Here is a 16,204-nt window from a genome sequence, read left to right on the forward strand (position 1 = left end):
TTCAGTTGTGTCCGCCTCTGCAACCCTATGGACCATAGCCTGTCAGGCTCCTCTGTCCACGGGATTCTCTAAGCAACAATACCAGAGTAATCTCTTAAGTCTCCTGCACTGGGAGGTAGATTCTTTACCACTAGTGCCACCTGGGAAACCCCACTAAACAGTAAACATATCAGTGTTGATGAAATGCAGCTTAAAAAAAATAGTCTGCCTGAGTTAGGCGATTTTCATTATAGATTGTTTTCTTGATCAGGACGCAAGAGTGGTTAGACATTCTTATTTCAAGAAAGCTGCGTAGAATTGTTATGCCTGGATGGAGGCAACAGTATCATTGCACAATGTTCCAAGTACTCAATTCATATTTTTTGACAGACCAAGCAAAGTTTCTAAGCCAGACACTGGAAAAAGATGTGCTTATGGTTCAGTCCAACTTAGAAGCCAAAGTAATGTTTCGTGAGTAGCATTACCTCACACAGATCTGAAAGATCTCTCTCTCCAAGAGCGAAAATAAAATTAGCGACCAGATCCCATGAGAGAAACTCTACCAGGCAGATATTCTATAGCCTAGTCATTGCCTTGAGAAATAACAGAATGACACGTCAGTATTTGGAAACATCATGGTCCAGTTAAGGCTTGACACCATATCCCAAAGCAGCCGTATGAAGTATTGGAAAATAAAATATCCTCATGTCCTAGGGTTAAGTCCTTTAGGCAGGCACTCTGAGGCTTATTACTACCTTGGCTGTTCATGTTTCCTAATATGGTTGACATCAACCTGATAATCTGTGATTCATTTGAATGGCTTTCTTGAAGACTCAAACGTGACTAACTTGAGAACAGAGACAAACACGTCAGTGCATGCATTTTAAGCAGAATGATATTTGAAGTAAGAGATGCTGAAAATCTGTCATCTGCAAGTCACTGGGCAACCTGATCCCAAGCCAGTTTTATAGTATGTACAGAATTCAAGAAGTATATGCATGCATGCTAAGTCGTTTCAGTCATATCCAACTCCTTGTGACCCTATGGACTGTAACCCGCAAGGCTCCTCTGTCCATGGGATTCTCCAGGCAAGAATACTGGAGTGGGTTGCTGTGCTCTTCTCCACAAGAAGCATATATTAAGGACCTAATGTCTAGGAGTCTGCTCAGTCATGTCTTGACTCTTTGTGACCTTGTGGACTCTAATCCACCAGGCTCCTCTATCCATGGAATTTTCCAGGCAAGAATACTGGAGCAAGTTGCCACTTTCTACTCCAGGGGATCTTCCCAACCCAGGGATCAAACCTGCATTGGCAGGCGGATTCTTTACCACTGCACCAGCTGAGAAGCCCCCAAAGTCTGGGGGAGAGGATGATAGACATTAAGATATAATGCATTGTCTATTGCTCTTGAGAATATAATGTTTGGACGTTAAAAATTACATATGCGAGGTGAAAGTCACTCAGTCATGTCCGACTCTCTGCGACCCCAATGACTATACAGTCCATGGAATTCTCCGGGCCAGAATACTGGAGTGGGTAGCCTTGCCCTTCTCCAGGGGATCTTCCCAAACCAGGGATCAAACCCAGGTCTCCCACACTGCAGGCAGATTCTTTACCAGCTGAGCCACAAGGGAAGCCCATATATGAAACATTTATTTAAAATCCAAGATACTATCCAATCAGAAATTTCATAGTATTATAACTGGTATTCACAAGGGATGTGGAAACACAGAAGAATGAGACTTCCAGTTAGGGGTATCAACCATCCAGTTATGATCTCCAAGTGTAAAACCTTCTAAAGTTAGTTTTGAAACAGACTCCACACATCAAACAGGAGGGTTGGAATAATAATGGTAAGCTGACTCTAAAGACTTGCACAGATATTAATACTGCAATCATGAGGATGTGTGGCAGCATGGAAACCGCTCATGACAAAGTGAAATAAAAGGCAGCATCCCAAAGTATGCATAGGGGCTCCCTGGAGGCTCAGCTGTCAAGAATCCACCTGACCAGTGCAGGAGACGCAGGTTTGGTCCCTGGATCAGGAAGATTCCCTGGAGGAGGAAATGGCAACCTACTCCAGTATTCTTGCCTGGAGGATTCCATGGACAGAGGAGCCTGGCGGGCTACAGTGCATGGATCTCCAAAGAGTCAGACATGATTTAGTGACTAAACGGAAACAAACAAAAGTACTGCACAAGGTATGCTTACAGCTATGTCAGATTACATGAAGGAGGGCATTTGTAGGCTATGGGTAGGATTACAGGTGTTTGCTTTTTATGATATCCACTATTATTATTATTTCAATAGCGGAAATTTTAGAAATGCTATAGAAGAAAATATACAAATAGACAGGTTAGCAGGCAGGCAGCATTTGAACTCCAGGAAATGTTTGAATAGATGATAGCAAGTGATCTAACATACCTCTCATAAAACATATCATGAAAGAAAGTGAAAGTCGCTCAGTTGTGTCTGACTCTTTGCAACACCATGGACTGTAGCCTGCCAGGCTCCTTGTCCATGGAATTCTTCAGGCCAGAATACTGGAGTGGGTTGCCATTCCCTTCTCCAGGGGATGTTCCCAAACCAGGGATTGAACCCAGGTCTCCTACATTGCAGGTGGCTTCTTTACCATCTGAGCCACCAGGGAAGCCCAAGATACATCTTAAGTTATGCCAGTATCAGTAAGTTTGAGACTTTGCAACGATGGTGACCAAGATGCTGGGACCTGTCTTTATTTCTTGTCATTTTCATCCAAATGATCGCACATCTATGACACTAATAGTTGTATTTCCATGGCGAGGTACCTACAATCAACACAACTGAAGTGGTAGGGTGCAAGGTGGGCAAGAGAGGTGGAACAGAGGTACAACTTCTGAGATAATCGGATTGCACACACACAATTAAAGTCATTTGCCTCCTATTGCCTCGACTCTACTTCCAATCCCACTCTGAGGTGTTCTGCGGCTGGGGTAGTTCTAAGCATGGGCATCCAGCCCTGAGTATTGCTTGTGGAAGTGACTTTGGATTCACACCTGTCAGGATTCTTATCTTGCCTCTACCACTGACCAGCTCTGTGCCTTGAACAAGCGAGCCATCAGTTTGAAACTCCATTTCCTCCTTTCCAAAAAAGCAAAAGCAAGTTTCAAAGCGGACATCTAAAGATGAATACGATGGTAATGAGTGTGAAGCTGCTGGCAGAGTATTTGTACCCACTTGGCATTAAGTTTGTTCCCTCCCCCCTATTTTCCTTTGTACGCAGGACTCTGGTGTTCAGGTATCAGGGGCAAAATTCAGGCAGAAATGAAGGTGACTCCCCTTTAGCAGTAGGTTGTTTGCTGAGCTTGCTCCCTCCCTCATGCTTCCTCTCCCATGCATTAGCATCCCAACTTGATGGCAGGATGAGATCAGGCCAGACTTGTTTGGACATTAAAGATCAGAGTGAATTTCCTGGGTTGGCTCTATTTGTAAGCTGTATTTAGAACTTTGGTCCTGTCTAATCTGGCTTTTATTTATTTATTTGTTTTGCCACGAGGTATGTGGGATCTTAGTTTCCTGGCCAGGGATAGAATCCACACCCTCTGTGTTGGGTTCTCTGTGTTGGAAGCACACAGCCTTAACCACTGGGCCAGCAGGCAAGTCCCTAAACTGCCTTTTAGAACTGGCTGTCCAATACAGTAGCCGCTGGCTGCATGTGGCTACTTCCACTGAATTAAAATGAAATAAAGTTGACCCAGAGAGATGTTATGGGGAAGGAGGTGGGAGGGGGGTTCATGTTTGGGAATGCATGTAAGAATTAAAGATATTAAAATTTAAAAAATAAAAAACTAAAAAAAAATGCATAAAAATGTTCCTCCATCACACACCTCAAATAATCAATGGGCATATATGGCTAGTGGCTACCAAATTATCTGGTATAGACAGAACATTTTGATCACTGCAGAACAATTACAGCTCCACTCTAGGTTCTGGGGGGTATCAATGGGAATAAGAAATGTCATAGGCTTGTATATTTTGGAAATGAATCCTTTGTCAGTTGTTTCATTTGCTACTATCTTCTCCCATTGGTTGTTTTTTCACCTTGTTTTTTCACGACACTCAGCCCAAGAAGATAAACTCAGATAGTGAAGCAGGGTAGAAGAAAAACACATTTCTTGATTAGAGGGACTCAGTATACACAAGCATTCTAGGCACGAGCCCATGAGAGACATCAATAGCATTCTCTCCACATACCACAAGCCACTTGCAAAAAATCTGTGATAAGATATGTCAACTTCAGTAATTTAAGTGACGTTTGTGCTAGAAAAAAATGAGCACTTCTTAACCAGATCCTGGTAGTCTGTGCATAAGGCAGAAATCTATAGGGATATACAATTTGTTCAAGGCACACAAAGGCAACACTTGCCTCCAGCACCACAAGTACCTGTGACAGACAACACAAGTTTGTGAATGGGAGATGAGACACCATCCGACTTGGTACACTGTCCAAAGTTTCATTCTGAATCAATCAATTGCTAATTAAGGGTGGCCCCCAATAACCTATTCTGTCAACAGGGGGCCCTCGTGAGTTAATTATAATCACTGTACAAACGTCAAACTCATAAACCAAACAGTATCTGCAGCTCTTAACCCAGTCACTAGGCGCCTGCCACATTTTCAAAAGAATACAGCATTTGCCCCCTTTAACGTAACCCTACTGTCCTTGAGATCAATTTCATGTTTCCCTCAAAAGGAGCCCTTATGAAGTTTTCATCTACCCACGTACATACGCCTCATTTGAACTTCTGAACCCTTTTGGGGGTGCGGAGAGCTGGGGGGAAGGTGCTCTGCTTAGAAGATGAGACAACTGTAAGTTGATGGCCTCCAAACCCCAGTGGATGTTAGTGCTTCCGGAGCGCCCTCTGCTTCCTAGTCGGCGGTCTGTCATTATTTGTGAACCAATCATCTCAATACTTTGCCAGTTTCTTTAGATCTCTGACCTTCCACCTTTCCTCCCTCAGCAGATGGTCTTGTCTGGGACTTCAGAGGGTAATTGAAGCCTCTAGACCAGCATTTAACTTCCTGCCCCCAAACCTACACATTTACCTGCAAGGCAGCCATCTTATCCTGTTTCTTGTTGCAATGAAGAGGCATGTCCTGGCTAGCTGCCTCCTGCTCTGTAACCTTCTACCAGACCCTTCCTTATATGCCTTTTCTACTGGCTCCTTCCCAGAGGTATTTGAAGTGGTCAAGTCTCATGTAGTCACTCTCAATCAACCCTTCTTCCCTATAGGTCCCTTTTTCTCTCCTCATCCTTAGAGCCAAATATCTCAAGGCTTATCTACAGCTGCCCTCTCCATGTCCCCCTCTCTCCTCAACTTCCATGCTGGATCCCACTTCCACCATGAGATTGAAATCATCAAGATTACTAACAACCATTTCGCTGCTGAATCAGTAGGCACTTTTTAGGCATTATCTCCCTTAACCTCTGTGAGGCGTTTGGGTTTATCAATCCTTGGCTTTTTGCTTAGTCTCCCATCCAAGGGCTAACCAGGCCTCCTGCTTAGCTTCTGAGATCAGACAAGACCGCGCATATTCATGGTGGGGTGGCTGTAGACTTACTCAGTCTCAAATGTTATTTTCCCCCGGCTTCCATGAGAGCATACACAGCTGGTCTTTCTCCCATGTTTCTGGTTAATCACTATCAACCTCTCTCTCTCTCATTGTAATGAAACACACAGAGAACTTACCATTTTAACCATATAAGTCAGCAGTACATTCACACTGCTGTGCAGCCATCATCAGCGTCCTTCTTGAGAACTCTTTTCATCTCACAAAACCAGAATGCTATGCCCATTAAACAATAACTTTCAAAAAAACAAATATAGTAATATTGCTTATATGTAGAATCTAGAAAAATTATACAGATGAACTTATTTACAAAGCAGAAATAGATACACAGACGTAGAGAACAAACTTATGGGTACCAAGGAGGAAAGAGTGGGTGGAATGAATTGGGAAATTGCGATTGACAAACATACACTGCTGCTGCTAAGTCACGTCAGTCGTGTCCGACTCTGTGTGACCCCACAGATGGCAGCCCATCAGGCTCCGCTGTCCCTGGGATTCTCCAGGCGAGAATACTGGAGTGGGTTGCCATTTCCTTCTCCAATAGATGAAAGTGAAAAGTGAAAGTGAGGTTGCTCAGTTGAGTCTGATTCTTAGCGACCCCATGGACCACAGTCTACCAGGCTCCTCCATCCATGGGATTTTCCAGGCAAGAGCACTGGAGTGGGGGGCCATTTATACACTATTATGCATAAAATAGGTAACTAATGAGAACCTACTGGATAGCACAGGGACCTCTACTTAATGCTCTGTGGTGACCTAAATAGGAAGGAAATCTAAAAGAGAGGGGATATATGTATACGAGTTGCTGTTGTTTAGTTGCTAAGTTGCGTTCAGCTCTTTTGCAACCCCACGAACTGTAGCCTGCCAGGCTCCTCTGTCCATGGGATTCTCAGGCAAGAACAATGGAGTGGGTTGCCATGCCCTCCTCCAGGGGATCTTCCCAACCCAGGGACTGAACGCACATCTCCCGCACTGGCAGGCGGAGTCTTCACCAGGGAAGCCCGTATATACGTATACCTGATTCACTTTGTGGTACAGCAGAAACTAGCACAACACTGTAAAGCAACTATACTCCAATAAACATTCACAAACCAAAAAAACAGTAACTCTCAGTGTCTCCTCCTCCCCAGACCTTGGCAAGCACAATGCTTGCTTCTGCTGTATGAATTCGGCTGCTCTAGGTATTTCATGTAAGTGGAATTGTATTCTCATGTAAATGGAGCTTTTCTGTGACAGATATTTCACTTACCATCCTCAAGGTTCATCTATACTGGAGCATGCAATAGAATTACCTTCCTTATATAAGGCTGAATAACATTCCATTGTATGTATATACCATATTTTGTTTATCCATTCACCTGTTGATGGGCACTTTGGTTGCCTTTGGGTATTGTGAATAATGCTATTATAAACATGAATGTACTCTTTTTTTTCCCCTTAATCCACCTCTTAAATATTGGTGATCTTCAAGGTTGTAACCTCCTTGGGCAGTTTAACCCATATTCATGGCTTATTGTTTACATGCTAGTGACTCCCAAAACTATACCGTGGTTCAGTTTTTCTGTTTTGGGATTCAGATCCCTATATAGGAACATATATCCTCTTGGATGACTGCTTTTTACTTTGGCATCCCTGAAGGGGTCCCCAAGGATCAATTTGTGCTTCCGCAGAAAATGCTGCTCCATTAATCCCCTCTTGATACACCTTATATAAGATGTATTCCCTATAGCCCTTACCTTTTTCTTCTCAACACTGAAATAGGGTTACCACATGGAAAGCACTCAATAGATGTGCTGAATGAATGAATGAGACCTCAACCCTGTCTATTTTGCTTTCTAAACTGTGCTCAAACTTCTCTCTACCCTCTGCGTGCTAAGTCGCTTCAGTGGTGTCTGACTCTAACCCCCAGGCTCCTCTCTCCATGGGGATTCTCCAGGCAAGAATACTGGAGCAGACTTCTATGCCCTCTGCCAGGGCATCTTCCTGACCTGGGGATCGAATCCTTGGCTCTTATGTCTCCTGAATTGGCATGTGGGTTCTTTACCGCTAGAGCCACCTGGGAACCCCCCCCCCCCGCACTGTCTCCATCACCTAATCCAGACGCTCGTCAACATCTTTCACTTTGTGCCTCTGCTTCTAATCTCATCCTCTCCTGATCACTTTCCATACAGAGTGACCATCCTCAGATAAAAATGATAGAAGTTTTACTTCTCTACTTAAACACCTCAACCATCCCTTTGAAGATACAACCCAAAGTTCATCACTGGCCTCCCAAGGCCCTTCCTGATCTGCCTGCCCATCCAGCCCTCCTTCTCACTATCACTCTGATGCTGCAGCTCATTACTGAGCTTCTTTCAATTTCACTGATACACCATATGCTTCTCATATTTTCTTTCCAGGTCTTTGAAGATGCTACTCTTTCTGCCCAAACAATCCCTCGTTCTCTGCAGTCCCCCTCTGATCAACAGCTGCTAGCTCCTCCTTTTCCTTCAGGTCTTAGATGAGATGTCACAGCCTCTTGGAAGTCTCATCCAACCTCCCTGTCCCATCGTGGCTTTGCTGTCACTGCTGGGGGATCACAGGAGGCCATGGGGGCCCCTACCATAGTACTCAGCACCCCAAAGAAGCAGCTGCCTGTTTTATTAGTGTCCCCTATGGTGAGCCATAGCTCCATCAGGGCTGAGACTCTTTCTTACAAACATACCCTCTGCACCTTGCACAGAGATGGGGCCACGGTAGAAGTTTAATATTTAACATGCAATCCTGCAAAAATAATTCAGCCTGGGACATTTCAAACATCCAGAAAAGTAGAAAAAAACTGTATAACAGCAATAACATACACCGTATTCACAAGCTATATTCTGTAGTTAACATTTAGCCATATTTTCTTCATCTAATCATCTTACTCTATTTGACAAATCATTTTAAAGTAAATCATAGAGAAGATGAATGAATTCATCAGTATTACCAACATGTCCACAGACCATAGAAAATAAACTACTGAAGAAAAGGATAAAGAAATTGGAATAGAAACCTTTAAATATCTACCTAACTGCAGTTAAGTGTAATTCAGAAATGAGAATGTTAAGCCATGCATCAGATACTTTTATAAATGTAGTCTCACTCCATCATTTAATTCTCATGAGCCTTACAAGGTCAACTCATTAATAAACAAAAGGAACTTTGTCAAGAACCTGTAGCTCTAGGAGGGAAGGACAAAGAAAATAAACATTTGCTGAGCGCCCATGATGTATCCAACACTTACGTTACTGCCAATTACTCTCACAACAAACTCAAGATGTAAAAACTCAGTGAGGTCAAGTTATTGGCCCAGCACCTAAGGGAGGAAAATGGCAGATGTAGGAATTTGTTCCAGGTTTCCCTCTCTTTCCACCACTATTCATCACTATTTAAATTACAATTTAAAATATAGAAAATAATTTTTTTTTTGCTGTGGTCCAAGATGACTAAAAAGCAAGAGAGTTCCAGGAAAACATCTATTTCTGCTTTATTGACTATGCCAAAGTCTTTGACTGTGTGGATCACAATAAACTGTGGAAAATTCTGAGAGAGATGGGAATACCAGACCACCTGACCTGCCTCTTGAGAAATCTGTATGCAGGCCAGGAAGCAACAGTTAGAACTGGACATGGAACGACAGACTGGTTCCAAATAGGAAAAGGAGTACGTCAAGGCTGTATATTGTCACCCTGCTTATTTAACTTCTATGCAGAGTACATCATGAGAAATGCTAGACTGGAAGAAACACAAGCTGGAATCAAGATTGCCGGGAGAAATATCAATAACCTCAGATATGTAGATGACACCACCCTTATGGCAGAAAGTGAAGAACTAAAAAGCCTCTTGATGAAAGTGAAAGAGGAGAGCGAAAAAGTTGGCTTAAAGCTCAACATTCAGAAAACGAAGATTATGGCATCCGGTCCCATCATTTCATGGGAAATAGATGGGGAAACGGTGGAAACAGTGTCAGACTTTATTTTTTTGGGCTCCAAAATCACTGCAGATGGTGACTGCAGCCATGAAATTAAAAGACGCTTACTTCTTGGAAGAAAAGTTATGATCAACCTAGATAGCATATTGAAAAGCAGAGACATTACTTTGCCGACTAAGGTCCGTCTAGTCAAGGCTATGGTTTTTCCTGTGGTCATGTATGGATGTGAGAGTTGGACTGTGAAGAAGGCTGAGGGCCAAAAAATTGATGCTTTTGAACTAGGGTGTTGGAGAAGACTCTTGAGAGTCCCTTGGACTGCAAGGAGATCCAACCAGTCCATTCTGAAGGAGATCAACCCTGGGATTTCTTTGGAAGGACTGACGCTAAAGCTGAAACTCCAGTACTTTGGCCACCTCATGCGAAGAGTTGATTCACTGGAAAAGACTTTGATGCTGGGAGGGATTGGGGGCAGGAGGAGAAGGGGATGACAGAGGATGAGATGGCTGGATGGCATCACTGACTCGATGGACGTGACTCTGAGTGAACTCCAGGAGTTGGTGATGGAGAGGGAGGCCTGGCGTGCTGTGATTCATGGGGTCGCAAAGAGTCGGACACGACTGAGTGATGGAACTGAACTGAACTGAAGATGACTAAAACACATATTCTTGCTTCTACAGGCACAAGGAATGCCTAGGCTAACTTTTTAGTTCTTTCTAGCCCTGTGGTATAGTGGGCTTCCCAGGTGGCTCAGTGGTAAAGTATCTGCCCTCATACAGGAGACATAGGAGACATGGGTTTGATTCCTGGGTCAGGAAGATCCCCTGGAGGAGGAAATGGCAAGCTACTCCAGTATTCTTGCCTGGAAAATCCCCTGGACAGAGGAGCCGGGCAGGCTACCATTTATGCAGTTGCAGAGAGTTGGCTGTGACTGAGCGCACACACATACACGCCCCTTCGTGGTATAGATGAGGCAGAGAAAGTGACAACGGTGTATACAGAAAAAGCAGCACGTGAGATCAGAAGCCAGGGACCTGGTGCCCTGGCTTTGTCACCAAATGTCTGACACTAGGCTAGTCACCCAGCTCTCTGCACCCAACAACGTTCACCTGTCAAACGAGCCGGATGATTACTGAGGTTTCTTCCAGCTGTTACAAAACAAAACACACAGGAAACTCTGTGCTTCTTAGTGCTTTGCCTCAGTCATCAGCTGGCAAGGGTTGGATGGAGGTCTTCCTGATCCCAGCCCTAGGTTTTGTGCACCAGTGAATGTGCTCCCTGGGGCAATGAACTGTAAATGGAGGCCGGTGTCAACTGGAATGTTGGTCAGTACAGGCAGAATAACTTCAGACTTCCAGAAGCATGTCTCCCACAGATTCTAACATGATAACTGCAGATGAAGACGGTGCCAGAAGAGGAGCCGGGGAAAAGTACCTGCTCAAAAAAGCCCTAGTTTCATCCCTACCGCTTGCACCCTCTGCTAGTTGAGCCATCCCACTGATCACACTTATACCTTTGGGGGTGGGGGGTACAGAAAATTTTATGTAATTTTTATTCATTTTTATTGAAATATTCTTGCTTTACAATGTTATGTTAGTTTCTGCTGTACAGCAAAGTTGGCTACATGTTTTCATATATGCCCTCTTTTTTGGATTTCCTTCTCATTTAGGTCACCACAGAGCACTGAGTAGAGTTCCCTGTGCTCACAGTGGGTTCTCCGTAGGTATCTATTTTATATATATACACGCATATATATGTATTTTATACACAGCATCAATAGTGTATATATGTCAATTCCATCTCCTAATTCATCCCACCCCTCCATGCCCCCTGAGCATACAACTTTTTTTTTTTTTAAGGCTGTTTATCCCACTAGAGAGTAAACTTTAAGAGCTCTGTCTTTTCCCCTTTATATCCCTAGCTTGTAGCAGGGGACTTGGCATGTAGTTGGCAATCAAGACATGCTTATGGAATGAAAGGCAAATCTTACCACCTCCAAGCATCCCAATGCAACTTATGTTCAAAGTTCAGCTCAGACACCATCTCTATTTCCCCTCATCCCTCCCAAATGCCCATCATATTGTTACTGTGTTTTTTCCATGATGTGTCTCATCTAAATTTTATTACAGTTATTTATGTGTGTATCTTAACTCCCTAGTAAGAGCAAAGTCACACAGAAGCTATCCTCTGCTCACCATTAAAACCCTATTATACATAGTTTGTACTTGCTGTTTTGCAGTTGCCTAGTTATGTCTGACTCTTAGCGACCCCATGGACTGCCACATGCCAGGCCTCCCTGTCCCTCACCATCTCCTGGAGTTTGCCTAATTTCATGTCCATTGTATCAGTGATGCCATCCAGCTGCCTTCAGTCTTTCCCAGTGATAGTTCATAGTAGGCACTCAATAAATACTTGTGGAAGTAGAATGTCATCTATATACATACTAGCATACATTCACACACACAAAGTAACTGTCCCAGTTCTTTAAATATAGACGACATTAATTACTATTAAATTAAGTACTATTTCTTATAAAGTTGTGGTAAGGCTAATATCCTCAAATTGCAAACACTTGTAGAATACTCCAAACCTCTTAAGAAAAGATATGGTAAACTAGACTAAAAGTCATAAAACTGGTCACATCCTTGGATAATATTACTTCTGGGATATTGTCCTAAGGAAAAAAACAAACCAAACCAACCAAAACAATAACAAAATGTACAAAAAAAAAGTTAGTACAGCATTTTTTAGTGAAAAATTAGCACCTATTATGGGACATTGATGCAATATAATACTATTTTGTCCCAATGATCTTTCCGATTACTCATGAAAGATTCTTGTGACTAATGCTAAATAAAACACAGAGTTCACATCCACTGCTACCCACTCTAGAAAAACAGAAATACTTATGGGAATAGCAAATATGCACAAAAAAGAAAAATAATTATTTTAGAATAGTGTTAGTAGATATATTTTTTCCTCAAAGTTTCCCTTAAATTTATTGTTTTTATGATAAAAAAAATTTGGTAGAGTCAACATTAACCCATCTCTAATGTGGCTATATTTCCCATAGACAGCTATTTAGTGAGGGTCAAAGTGGCAAGCCACTCCAGTATTATTGCCGGGAGAATTCCATGCACAGTGGAGACTGGCAGGCTACAGTCCATGGGGTCTCAAAGACTAGAGCGTGACCGAGCGAATGAGCAGACATCATCAAGCGTAAATTAAAATGTCTGCTAATAGCTGTCACTCCCATATTTAACTCGAGCACTCAAGTGGTACTGACTAAGGGTGCTATTCTGTGTCATGAACACAAAGCACAGGCATGGTGTGCAGATACAGAGACAAGTTTGGATGAGAAGCAAGAAATCAGATCCGGCAAGGGAATCTCAGGAACCACACAAATGAGGACGCGATCACTCACTGAAGGAAACTATTCATACTGGGTTTTGATGGGGTTAAATGAGGAGGCTGCCACCCAGCCAGGAGTATGAAGAGAAGGAGAGGAGTGAAGGATGGCTGTCTGCTTGAATCACTACCATCTCCTGTCCCCTGACCATGTATTATCTCACATTAAAGCTGTAAACCTGCCAGCCTAATGCCACTGGCTGCCTGTATTTGCCAACAAAATTCTATTGGAACCCAACTAGGTCCCAGAGAAGGCAATGGCAACCCACTCCAGTACTCTTGCCTGGAAACTCCCATGGACGGAGGAACCTGGTGGGCTGCAGTCCATGGGGTTGCAAAGAGTCAGACATGACTGAGCGACTTCCCTTTCACTTTTCACTTTCATGCATTGAAGAAGGAAATGGCAACCCACTCCAGAGTCCTTGCCTGGAGAATCCCAAGGACGGAGGAGCCTGGTGGGCTGCAGTCCATGGGGTTGCTAAAAGTTGGACACAACTGAAGTGATTTAGCAGCAGCAGCAGCAGCAGCAGCAGCAGCAGCAGCAGCAGCAGCAGCAGCAGCAGCAGCAGCAGCAATAACCAGGTCCATTCAGTTACGTTCATCATGTTTTCATTCTAGGACGAGTTGGATACTTGTGACAGAGACTGTATGATCAACCCACAAAGCAGGAAAGTATTTACAATGTAGCTCTTTACAGAAAAATAATTTGTTATATAAGCTATATAAGGAGATTTATACACAGATGCCCAGTTTAGGGTCAATTTTTTTCTATTATTTTTTTTCTTCAAACATGCCAGCATAGAAAATAAATTACACAATCACCTTATTAACCAAGCAGAATTTTGAGGGTGAAAGGGAGTGCTAAGTAGATACTATTCCAGGACAACAGAAGTTACGTAGGACAGTCCTGGACATCAGATCTATGGGCACCCTCCCGGGGCCTAAGTGTATGTGTGTGCTTAGGTGCTTAGTCATCCGACTCTTTTGTGACACTTTGGACTATAGCCTGCCAGGTTCCTCTGTCCATGGGATTTTCCCAGCAAAGTACTGGAGTGAATTGCCATTTTCTTTCTCCAGGGAATCTTCCTGATGCAGGGGTTGAACCCAAGTCTCCATGCCTCCTGCACTGCAGGTGGATTCTTTACCCACTGAGCCAGGAGCAGGTTTCAAAGGGTATTCAATGCCTGTCCAGAGACTGCTTTTCTTTTTTTGAATGAAGTATAGCCAGACCACCTTACCTGCCTCCTAAGAAATCTGTATGTAGGTCAAGAAACAACAGTTAGAACTGGATGTGGAACAACAGACTGGTTGCAAGCTGGGAAAGGAGTACGTCAAGGCTGTATACTGTCACCCTTATTTAACTTATATTTGGAGTACATCATGCGAAATGCCAGACTGGATGAAGCATAAGCTGGAATCAAGATTGCTGAGAGAAATATCAATAAGCTCAGATATGCAGATGATACCACCCTTATGGTAGAAAGTGAAGAGGAACTGAAGAGCCTCTTGATGAAAGTGAAAGAGGAGAGTGAAAAAGCTGGCTTAAAACTCAACATTCAAAAAACTAAGATCATGGCATCTGGTCCCATCACTTCATGGCAAATAGATGGGGAAACAATGGCAACGGTGAGAGACTTTATTTTGGGGGCTCCAAAATCACTGCAGATGGTGACTGCAGCCATGAAATTAAAAGACGTTTGCTCCTTGGAAGAAAAGCTATGGCCCACCTAGACAGCATATTAAAAAGCAGAGACATTTACTTTGCCAACAGAAGTCCATCTAGTCAAAGCTATGGTTTTTCCAGTCGTCATGTATGGATGTGAGAGTTGGACCATAAAGAAAGCTGAGTGCTGAAGAACTAGTGCTTTTGAACTGTAAAGTTGGAGAAGACTCGAGAGTCCCTTGGACTGCAAGGAGATCCAACCAGTCCATCCTAGAGGAAATCAGCCCTGAATATTCACTGGAAGGACTGATGCTGAAGCTGAAACTCCAGTACTCTGGCCACCTGATGGGAAGAACTGACTCTTTGGAAATGACCCTGATGCTGGGAAAGATTGAAGGCAGGTGCAGAAGGGGATGACAGAGGATGAAATGGTTGGCATCACCGATTCGATGGACATGAGTTTGAGCAAGCTCTGGGAGTTGATGATGGACAGGGAAGCCTGGCGTGCTATAGACCATGGGGTCACAAACAGTCGGGCACAACTGAGTGCCTGAGTTGAACTGATAGTTGATTTATAATGCTGTACAGCAAAGTGATTCAGCTTTCCACCTATCTAGATGTTCTTTAAAAAGTATTATTCTCGATTATGGTTTGTCATAGGGTATTGGATGTAGTGCCTTGCGCTAGCCAGCAGCACCTTGTTTCTCCATTCTCTGTATAATAGCTCCCGTCTGCTGACCCCAGCCTCTCGTCCCAGTCCTCGTCACCCGCCTCCTCCTCGGCATCCACGGGTCTGCTCTCTATATCCACGAGCCTGTTTCCGTCTCACAGATATGTTCATTTGTGCCATATTTCAGATTCCACACAGAAGTGATATCACATGGAATCTGTCTTTCTCCTTATGACTTATTTCACTTAGTTTGGTAATCCCTAGTTGCATCCATGTTACTGCGAATGGCATTATTTCATTCTTTTCATGGCTGAGTATTATTCCGTTGACTACCCCAGCATCTTTATCCATTTCTCTGCTGATGGTCACTTAGGTGGCTTCCATGTCTTGGCTTTGGTCAACAGTGCTGCTACGAACAAAGGGGTGCATATATCTTTTTGAATTATAGTTTTGTCTGGATATATGCCAGAAATGGAATTGCTGGATCATATGGTAATTCTATTTTTAGTTTCCTGAGAAACCTTCCTACTGTTTTCCATAGTGTAGCCACTTTCATTCCCACCAACAGTAGAGAAGGGTTGTGTTAGGGGCTGCTTTTACGTGCATACAGAAAGCTCAGGCAGCTCCTCTTAGTGGTTTTTCTATTTCAGTTGCTCTCAGATGACTTTCTACTTCCTTCCCTGTGTCTCAGCTCTGTCCTAGGTTCAGCTCTGGTTCTTGAAGAGTCTAGCTGTTTGGGCACCACTCAGGGTACACACAGCATCTCTACTTTCATTAGAGTAAAAGGGGCAAATTTACTCATCCTATTTAAATAAATCTTAATCATTTCAAATCATTGCAAGTAAGAATTTTGTACATGTAATCACTTGGTTTAATATCTAGGCAACTCCTTAAAATTCTACTCCTAAGAATTTTCAGTTTCTC

The 16,204-nt window shown here is 43.3% G+C and overlaps 1 protein-coding gene across 4 annotated transcripts in view; it reads right to left on the bottom strand.

Moving 5' to 3' along the window:
* MAPRE2 (microtubule associated protein RP/EB family member 2) overlaps nucleotides 1-16,204 on the bottom strand; it is a 187,244-nt gene that overhangs the window by 137,660 nt on the left and 33,380 nt on the right. For 2 of the 4 annotated variants that reach the window (XM_069568740.1, XM_069568741.1), the window contains exon 3: nucleotides 8,856-8,927. The exons of the other annotated variants lie outside the window; for them this stretch is intronic. The gene's annotated coding sequence lies outside the window, so the exon portion shown is untranslated. The remainder of the gene's footprint in view (nucleotides 1-8,855; nucleotides 8,928-16,204) is intronic. 4 annotated transcript variants of the gene reach the window in all.

This window comes from Ovis canadensis, chromosome 23, assembly GCF_042477335.2.
Source record: "Ovis canadensis isolate MfBH-ARS-UI-01 breed Bighorn chromosome 23, ARS-UI_OviCan_v2, whole genome shotgun sequence".
Lineage (NCBI taxonomy): Eukaryota > Metazoa > Chordata > Mammalia > Artiodactyla > Bovidae > Ovis > Ovis canadensis.